This window comes from Pelodiscus sinensis, chromosome 2, assembly GCF_049634645.1.
Source record: "Pelodiscus sinensis isolate JC-2024 chromosome 2, ASM4963464v1, whole genome shotgun sequence".
NCBI classification, from domain to species: Eukaryota; Metazoa; Chordata; order Testudines; family Trionychidae; genus Pelodiscus; species Pelodiscus sinensis.
In genome coordinates this window covers 205,954,925-205,964,664 of record NC_134712.1, presented here as the reverse complement: position 1 = coordinate 205,964,664, position 9,740 = coordinate 205,954,925, and the positions used below count along the sequence as shown (strand labels likewise).

General features: G+C 48.9%; 1 long non-coding RNA gene across 1 annotated transcript; it reads left to right on the top strand.

Moving 5' to 3' along the window:
• Nucleotides 1-437: 437 nt before the first annotated feature.
• On the top strand, nt 438-1,820 carry LOC142826837 (uncharacterized). The gene is made up of 2 exons (XR_012901098.1): nt 438-795; nt 1,461-1,820. It is a non-coding gene; the product is annotated as an uncharacterized LOC142826837 (long non-coding RNA).
• The last annotated feature ends 7,920 nt before the right edge of the window (nt 1,821-9,740 follow it).

Genomic DNA, 9,740 nt, shown 5'->3' with positions numbered 1-9,740 from the left:
GATCTTCAGAGAATTTGACAAGAACCAAACAGCAAATTAAAAAGAAAAAATCCTTTAAAAATACAGTAATATTCTCACACTAAAAAAGCATCCTCACCATGTATTTTAAATTTAACACTACTGCCCTATTATGTCCTGTGAGTTTTTTAAAAATTAAACTGAACTGAGAAGTCAATTAGCACAATTTGAAGTGCCTGTTTCACTCCAGCTTGTTGATCTCTGGTATGGTTTCCTCATTATTGTTATATTTTTTTTTACTTATGAAGATTATGGCTTTTATAGTTCTAAAAATTCAGGTCTGTCCCAGACTGCAAGTATGAGAAATTCAAAAACAATAAGGGAGAGACCCATATCTCAGAATAATTGCTTCAGCCTGGTAAACAATAGTCTTTGAATTATCTTTTAAGAAACACAGTGTACATGCTGATTCTTTTTTTGCCTTGTGTGACAGGGCACCTGCCCTGCACTGGGCCTTTAAGCCCAAGGCTCAGGCCCCGAGCCTGAGGGAAGCTGGAAGACCAGCTGAGATGGTTAGGCTAATGAGCCCAGCTGCCAGGTATAAAAGGAGAGGCCCAGTTGCTGGAAGGGGGAGTGCAGGGCTGACTGCAGAGGCAGCAAGAGCTCCTGGGAGGGATACAGCTGCAGGAGACGGACTGGAGAGGGAAGCTCTCCCTCAGCAGTTGCCGGGGACTCCAGGAGAGGCCTGGAGGAAAGCAGAGGCGAGTTGGTGTCACCGGGAGACTACCTGCCGAGGGGATGCCAGCCTGGAGATCGCAGCCAGCTGGGCAAGGCCAGGTAGGAAGTGGCCCAGGGCAGGAGCGGGAGGCGCCCCTCTTGGCCCGAGAGCCTCGGTGTGTTTCGGCTAGCTAGCCCCACCGAGGGAGTGACCCTATACCCGGTCGCTCACAGGGCCCTGGGCCGGGACCCGGTGGAGTAGGGTGGGCCCGGATCCCCCTACGGGGGGGGGTGCCCAGCTACAACGAGAATCTGTTTGTGGACTCGGCCTGTTTAAAGGGCCAGTATAAACTGCTGTGAAGCCGATGATGAGCAACCCATACAGACTGTAACTCGCCCTGAGATGGGCCATGTGAAGACAGTCAGGGGGCACTGAGGCTACTGGGGGGCGTGCGCCCCATGACACCTTGGAATGTAAACATGACATCTGTGTTGGCTTCCTTATTCTGCATTCATGAAGACTGAGTTTAAGGTGCTTCAGCCTCCCCCTCCCTCCGCAACCCAATACCCCCTCCCCTCCTCCAGAGCCAGGCACCCCCAACCCCCTGCTCTAACCCAATGCCTCCACCCCTCCCCCAGAGCCAGGTACCCCATGCTCCTCCCCACTCTAACCCAATTCCCCTCCCCTTCCACAGAGCCAGGCACCTCCAACCCCCTCTCCCTCTCCGGCTCTAACATAATGCCTGGGTCTCAGCGGAGCTACCACCATGCTCTTCTCCCTCCAGGTGCTGGGGCACATGCACAGAGCAGCCCGTCGTGAGCAGTCCAGGAGCTCAGAACTAGCAAGAGCCACATTTCTTTGAGCAAAGAGCAACATGCAGCTCGAGAGCCGTGGGTTGGCCACTTCTGAACTATGACATAGGGGACTTTTAGCTCTCTTTCACCTGTGAATTTAACTTCCAGCCCAGTATCTTAATCACACATCAGCTAACCCGTGGAATATATTGCCACAGGCAGCCATGGCGCCAAACACTGTTGTTGAATGCTGAAAGAGCTGGATGTTTTTGTGACTATTAGTAATAAGCCAAGTTTTGAGGTGCTTATTGATTAAAATCTGAATAAAGGCTTCAGGGTTTGGCTCATTACCAATGGCTACCAATTTATCCAGTTACAAATGGCTCCAAGTTTTAAAATCCAGTGACTATTTGACTTTGTAGAACCTTAATGACCTTCAGGATCTGAAGTTATGGATAAAGTCATGGTAGCTGGGCCCTCATGCTTCTTCATCTAAACTGGTCATCAGATGGATCAGGTAAGAATTACTCTCACATGCCCAGTATTGCACTGGATATTGGCTAGTGCGGACAATAAGACACCTTTCTTTGTAGACTAGTGGTCTGATCCAATATGCTGAAGCAATGCCCCCATTTTTATACTCCTATTTAGCTGAATTGCTGAGAAGATTGGGGAGGAATTATAAGAGCTTCAGGAGTCAGGCATGTTAAGATCAGGATATGGTGAAGATTGAATCTAGCCCCATGAAAGTTAAATAGCTATTTAAAATGCAGAGATCTTTCACTTGTGCTATTACTTTTATTTGAAATAGACCTCTTTTCTTCCAGTGTGCAGTATATTAGAGTGACTTATGAGTCTCAGTTACTTTGAAATGAGAATGTAATTACACATACTCCTTCGATGAGTGGGATGAGTCTTTGACAGCATTTTAAAAAAACGGTGTAAAAATGCCTAATTATTTCTCCAGCAATCTCCCCCTAGTCTAAATTTAGGAATTGTTTCTCAAACCAGCTATTGTTGATAGAACTGAAAAACTGAGCTGAACTAATATGAACATCATCTACATGCAGTTTGCCTTGTCTGAGAGAACGTGTGCTGGCATGTAAAGTGGATCCAGATTTGATCACCAAAACTATCATCCAGCTTTGCTCGGGAACAAGAAAGGTTAGGCATCTGTATGAGTGTCTGCATGGAAAAAGTTGGAGCCTGGGAGGTGAATTGAAGGTATGGCAGCAGGCCATTCTATGTTAAGGCTTTAAATTCCTTTTCCAAACAAAGCTTAGTTATCAAAAACTAAATTGCATCTGAAGTTAATAATTGACCACTATTTGGACTTGGGCTTTATTTATCTATTTTTGCCTTTATTACTTAAATATTATCTAGGTGAATCTTCAAATATGTTTTTTTTTTTTTTTTCAAACAAAGCTTCCAGGATCGTTTTTCCCGAGTGAGGACAATATAAGAATGTATTCAGGATCTTGCCTATAGAACACACAGGGCTGCATTATTAATAAGGACAGGACAGTATGCCAAAACTGCCTACCACATTTCACCAGAAATTACATGATTCCATTTTAAACAGGGCTGTTAACATGCACTAATTTTAATGCATGCCAGTAGGGCCTACATGGGCCAGTTAGTGCACAATACACAAGTGTACATTAGAATTAATATTCCACTGGTGCTCACTGCTTCATTGTGTAGCTGAGCCTTGAAGTGGTATAGGGGCTACCTATGCTGGCTTTACACCACACAGGGGAAATTCTCAGCTATGAAGATTTGGCAAGTTTCTGTTCCACTTGCAGCATTATATATAGCCAGGGAGTAGGCAGAGAATCTAAGCCTCTGTCTTACAATAGTTTCACAGTGTTTGAGACTATTGTCTAGACTAGAGCAGTTGTGGGGAACCTTTTTTGGGTCAGGGGTTACTAACCTACAGAAAAATCAGTTGGGGGCCACACACAAACAAGAAGTAAAAACAAACAAACAGAGCCCTGCACTGACCCAGCCCCTCAACTGAGAGGGAGGAATAAAAAAACCCTCACTGAGCAGTCTGGAGGTGGGATGCAGGATCTGGAAGGGAAGGAGGAGAGTGGGGCATTGGGGCACTTACCTGATGTAGCTTCCGGGGGCACAAGTGGCTCCATGTTGTCCTGTGCTTGAGTTCACTGCCAATGGAGGGGAAATTCAACAAAAGCATTTGGGGATCTGTTTTCAAAGGACTTGCATTCAGGAAGAAAACATGCTACCGGTATGTACTCTGGTTACATAGAAGTGTTGGGAACAATTAAACACAAAGCCCTAAATTGAATAAAGCACGTTCTATAGGCAACATTATTGACATGGTTTTTTTTAGCAATTTACAAGTGCAGTGCAAAACTTTCAAAAAAGAGTCCCTTGGAAATTTGTTTGGAAAAGTTAAGATTATGCCAATATTACGGCATCTTGTTCTTCATAACTGTCCTTCAAAAATAAGAACAAATATAAAGGTCATATTAAGAGATAAATAAGGAATAAATACATAGGCATTGAACTAAGAAGAAAATTGCTGAATGGTTGGAAAAGGATTGTTTTATTAGTTTAATGTTAATAATCTGCTAATATATTTTAAATAGCAAATGGATAGTTAATGCGGTATTAATGATTTGTGTTACTAGAGAATGAAAGCCCAAACATGAATGTTTAGACAAATGTGTAACTGGATATGTAAAATGATAGATGACACAGGACAAATTAATGTATTAAAAATCCCATGAATGAATAAAGGCTTAAGTTTGGAGAACACCAGAACAGAGAGGGTATGTCGACACTACCATCCTAGTTCGAACTAGGGTGGTTAATGTAGGCAACCGAAGTTGCAAATGAAGCCCGGAATTTAAATATCCTGGGCTTCATTTGCATCTTGCTGGGTGCTGCCATTTTTAAAGCCCCGGTAGTTCGGACTCCGTGCCCGTGGCTACCCGCGGCACGGAGTAGGTAGTTCGAATTAGGCTTTCTAATTCGAACTACTGTTACTCCTCGTTCCTTGTTCCACAAGGAGTAACGGTAGTTCGAATTAGAAAGCCTAATTCGAACTACCTACTCTGTGCCGCGTGTAGCCGCGGGCATGGAGTCCGAACTACCGGGGCTTTAAAAATGGTGGCGCCCGACAAGATGCAAAGCCCAGGATATTTAAATCCCGGGCTTCATTTGCAACTTCGGTTGCCTACATTAACCACCCTAGTTCGAATTAGGGTGGTAGTGTAGACATACCCAGACTGAGATGACCATCAGTAAGTGGAGAGTTTTCTAGTACCCCAGGGTATGTCTACACTACAGCACTAATTTGAACTAACTTGGTTCGAATTAGTTAATTAGAACTAAGCTAATTCGAATTAGTGCACCTAGACCTAAAAACTAATTCGAATGAGCATTTTACTAATTCGAACTAGCATATCCACATTGAGTGGACCCTGAACCGAAGTTAAGGCTGGCCAGAACAAGGACTTAGAGTGTGGAGCTGCTGCCTCAGGCTAGCCGAGGGCTGCGCTTAAAGGGACCCGACCCCCACCCCAGACAGACAGTTCTCAGGGTTCCCCGCTTGCTTGTCTACCTCGATGAGGGACAGCAAAGCAGTCCTGTCTTGGAGTGCCCTGAGTGCCCTTACTCGGCACATCATAGCACTTGGCCATCAGCCCGGCTGCACTTGCCACAGGCTGCCATCCGAGGGGGTCAATTGGGGGGCTGTCAGGATCCAGGAGGCCCTGCAGGAGAGCTTCCACCCTGAGGAGCCCGCAGAGCCACCCCAGTCCTCCCCATCGGGGGCTCATACCCCATTCCTCCGTCACTTCCTTCCACTTACCCCTCCCTAGCCCCCCTTCCTGATGTAAAAAATAAAGGACACGTGGTCAAAAATACAAACCCTCTTTATTTAACAAAACTGGGGCGGGAGGGATTAACCTCTGGGGAGACTGGGAAAAGGAGGTGGGAGAGGGGAAAAGAGAAGGTGGGAAAGGGGAGGGGGAAACCTGGGAGGAGGGAGCTGGAAGGGGGAAGCCAGGGGAAGAAGGAGGAGGGGAAGTATAAAACTATGGTACGCCATATCTTCAGTACTGTGTACAGATGTGGTCTCCTCACCTCAAAAAAGATATTTTGGCCTTGGAATGGGTTAAAAAAAGGGCAACTACAGTACAATGATTAGGGGTTTGGAACAGGTCCCATATGAAGAGAGGCTAAAGAGACTGGGACTTTTCAGCTTAGAAAAGAGGAGACTGAGGGGGGATATGATAGAGGTCTATAAAAGCATGAGTGGTGTGGAGAAGGTGAATAAAGAAAAGTTCCTCATTAGTTCCCATAATAGAAGGACTTGAGGACACCAAATGAAATGAATGGGTAGCAGGTTTAAAACTAATAAGCAAAAGTTCTTCTTCACACAGCACATAGTCAACCTGTGGAACTCCTTGCCACAGGAGGCTGCGACGGCTAGGACTATAACAGAGTTTAAAGAGAAGCTATATAAATTCATGGAGGTTGGGTCCATGGAGTGCTATTAGCCAGGGGGTAGGAACGGTGTCCCTGGCCTCTGTTTGTGGAAGGCTGGAGATGGATGACACGAAACAAATCGCTTGGTCATTGTCTTCGGTCCATCCCCTCTGGGGTACCTGGTGTTGGCCGCTGTCGTCAGACAGGCTACTGGGCTAGATGGACCTTTGGTCTGACCCAGTATGGCCATTCTTATGTTCTAAGCTCAGGGCTCAGGGTCGGGGGTCTCACTGGACCAACTTGATTTTCATGCAAACCTGCTCCTGCGTTCGCATGTGGCCTTTGGTGGCCAGGCTGGCAGCTATCCTGCCCCAGATGGCTGCATTCCTGTGCCTAGTGTGGAGATTGTGGACGTTGGAGGCCTCCTCCCAAACCTCGATGAGGTCCATGATCTCCGCACTAGACCAGGCCAGCGCCCGCCTCTTGCGTCCCCGGGCAGGTTCCTGGGAGCTGCCAGCCTGGTCCCGGGAAGAGGGGGAGGGCTGGGTGGCAGTGGGTGACTGGTTCGTGCCGTGCCAGGTGCAGGGTCTGCTGGCTGGGTGCTGGCAGGCTTGCAACTGGCATAAGCACCATAACCAGACCATGCCCCTTTAAGGGCTCCGGGGCCAGGAGGGGGGCAGAAGAGTTTCCCTTGTTTGGCCCAGAGTGGCCACCAGGGCAAGCTGGGAAGGGCTAGCCTCCCACTAGTTCGAATTAAGTGGCTACACAGCCCTTAATTCGAACTACTTAATTTGAACTAGGCGTTAGGCCTCCTAGAATGAGGTTTACCTAGTTCGAATTAAGCGCTCCGCTAGTTCGAATTAAGTTAGAACTAGCGGTTTGTATGTGTAGCACCTATGAAAGTTAATTTGAACTAATAACAGCTGTTAGTTCGAATTAACTTTGTAGTGTAGACATGCTTCCAGAACTCAATAACTTGGACACCAACCTGTTCTACCTTTCCTGTCTTGTTTTCCATCAATGTCTACAATCAAAAACTGTGAGTTACAATGATTCTTCTGAAAACAAATAAAGGCAAAAATTGATTATTCCTAAACTCAGTGAACTCATGCCTCAGTTTTCCACCCTACACAATGAAGAACACTGGATTATCCCGTTTCTTTGCTTTTCTTTCAAGATTTTCTGTTTGTCCTCTGTAATGCCCTTTTAAGCCTTAGGAAATCTTGCAAAAGGAATTCATGGCACAGTTTCAACATAATCTTCACCACCTCAAATCTCTGAGGGTCTTTCTTTGGTTCAATGGTTGTAAAACTTAGCACTCGGTTAGGTATATTTAGTATGATAATGTTAAAAAAAAGATGTTAAGTAACTGAAGTAGCAATAACTTCCGAGGGTAGCTGTGTGAGTCTGTAATGGGAAAAACTTAAAAACCACTGAATAGTCTAGCAGCACCTTAGAGACTAGAAAAACATGTAGATGGTATCATGAGCTTTTGTGGGTTGTGCCCAGGAAAGCTCATGAAGTAGTAATCATAGGTGTGCGCAGGACATTTCATTAGGGTGTGCACCCAAAGAATTATTTTAAAATGTACTTTGACCCCCATTAGCCACACCCCTGACCCTGTTAACCACGCCCCCTGATCCCATTGGCCACACATACTCTCCTGGCAAGATGGACACATGACTAGAAGTAAAAGGTGTCATGTGATCCCCCCCTCTAAGGACTTTTCCCCACATCCTCCTACCAATAAGAATTAGTTTGCCCCCCCCCCCCCCCCCAAAACTCCCCTCATGCAACTATCCTGCAGTTGCATTACCCCAATGTGTGTGACATTAACTCGGGAGAGGAAGGGGCGGAGAGGCTGGGGGAAGTGTTCCCTCTAAGAGTTTCCTCCCATGAGCAGAATGAATTTTGTGTTGTGCACCAGTACTGAGTTCATGTGTCTTGTTTGCATGTGCCACTGTGGCACCCAAGTTATTAATAAATATCTCATAAACCTCTATCTTTTCCCTCTGCTGCCATGTCTCCTCCCCTTGTTCCATCAGCTCCCCTGGTGCCTGCTGCCCCCCAACCCCTCACCCTCCTCTGCTGTCCTGACTCCTGCCCTTCTCACTGCCCTCAGCCCTCTTGCGACCTGCCCCCCCTCCACCAGCCCTTCACTCCCCCATACCCACTCCTCCAGTAGCCCCACTCTGATCATGTGAGCAACCCCTCCTCATCTCCCTTGCCTCTCTCCTCTGGTGCTAGTCCCTCCCCTGCAGGTGTCTTCACCCCAGAATCCCCTGGCACCTGCACCTTCCCTTACCCCTGCACCCTCCTGGTGCCTCCCCCTTCCCTCACTGCGCTTGCCCCCTTTGCCCTCTTTTTCCCTGATGCCCACCCCCTCATTCACCTCATGCCTCTGTGCCCTCACATGTCTTGCTCCATCCCAGCTTTCCTCATGCCCACCCCTTCTTTCAAGCCTTCTCCCAGCACCTACCCCTCCCTCCTCTAACCACCAATGCCCTTACTCTCTCCTCTCCCAGCATCACTCTGTCCCCTCTCCCACTGACCCCTGTCCTCCTGCCCTTTTCCTCGTTGTCTCCACTTGGCCCCCTGGTATTTGCCTCTCCTCTATCCTGTCCCTTGGTGCTTTCCCCTTTCTTCTCCTGATCTGCCCCCCCTCCCCTCAGCACAAGCCCCTTCCTCTCCCACCCCTTCCTCTTATTATTCCCGCTTCCCGTTCCCTCCCTTACCTTCGGCTTCTGCCTTCTGATTCCCGGGGCTGGAGTCAGAGCTGGCCCAAGCTACAGGCCAGCCAGGCCCTAGCCAGGAGCCCCTGGGGCGCCTCGCGGTGCTGCTGAGCCGGGCAGCGGTGCCTCAGGGAGGCCGTGCGGTGCTGCTGGGCTGAGCAGGGGCATCCCCGGGGTGCCTCGGGGGCTGCGCAGTGCTGCCGGGCTGGGCGAGGGTGCCTAAGGGGCTCTGTGCAGTGCTGCCAAGCCGGGCGGGAGTGCCCCCGGGTGCAGAAAGGGCGGCGCTGCCGTGGCCGGGGCGCAAAAATGGCTCAGGCCGGCCAGTGTTTGTAATCAGACCCCAGCTCCTTCTGGAGCTGGGCCAGGTGGTTTGAAAGTCCTGGGCCGTGATGTCACGCCACACCCGGTCGTCTCCCCTCTCACCTCTTGTGTGGCGTTTGAGTACGCTGCACGTGCACTCTCTCTGCCCCACAGTGCCCTGTTGATGGCCACAGGGAATTTAAAGTGAGGGTCTGTGGTGCCCTATCACAAATCCCTCTCCTCCTCCAGTAGCTGCTAGCTGGCCCGAGACATTAGGGTGTGCCTGGGCACACCCGGCACGCTCCGTGCACATGCCTATGGTAGTAATGTAACTAATGATTTGAGGTCTCCAGAGCTGTCCCGTCTATAGGATGGTTCTGGGTAGATGTTGCTGGCCCTGTGCTTTAGAGCGCGCCATAGCTACAAGATGGTGGAGATGGGTGGAGAAGGTTGCTGGGTTACTCTACTGGGCTGCTGAGGGGTGAGGGGAGGTAAGCTCTGATGCCGCACCATGTCAGGCCCCGGTAATCCTCCAGATCATGTAGCTCAAGGGAGGGGTCTTCAGGCAAGGGGTACGGAGGGGTGGTGCCGAGATGGGAAGAGGCAGTATGGGGGTTAATCAGGGGCAGGGCTTGGGAAAGGAGTGGAGTGGGGCAGAGCAGGGGTGGGAAGAAATGGGGCAGGGGGTTGCCCCAGGCCCTGAACCTCTCTAGGGATTGCCCTGAGGTCATAATTACAGTGCTGGGGGTAAAAACTTTCCATATTTGTACAGCTGAG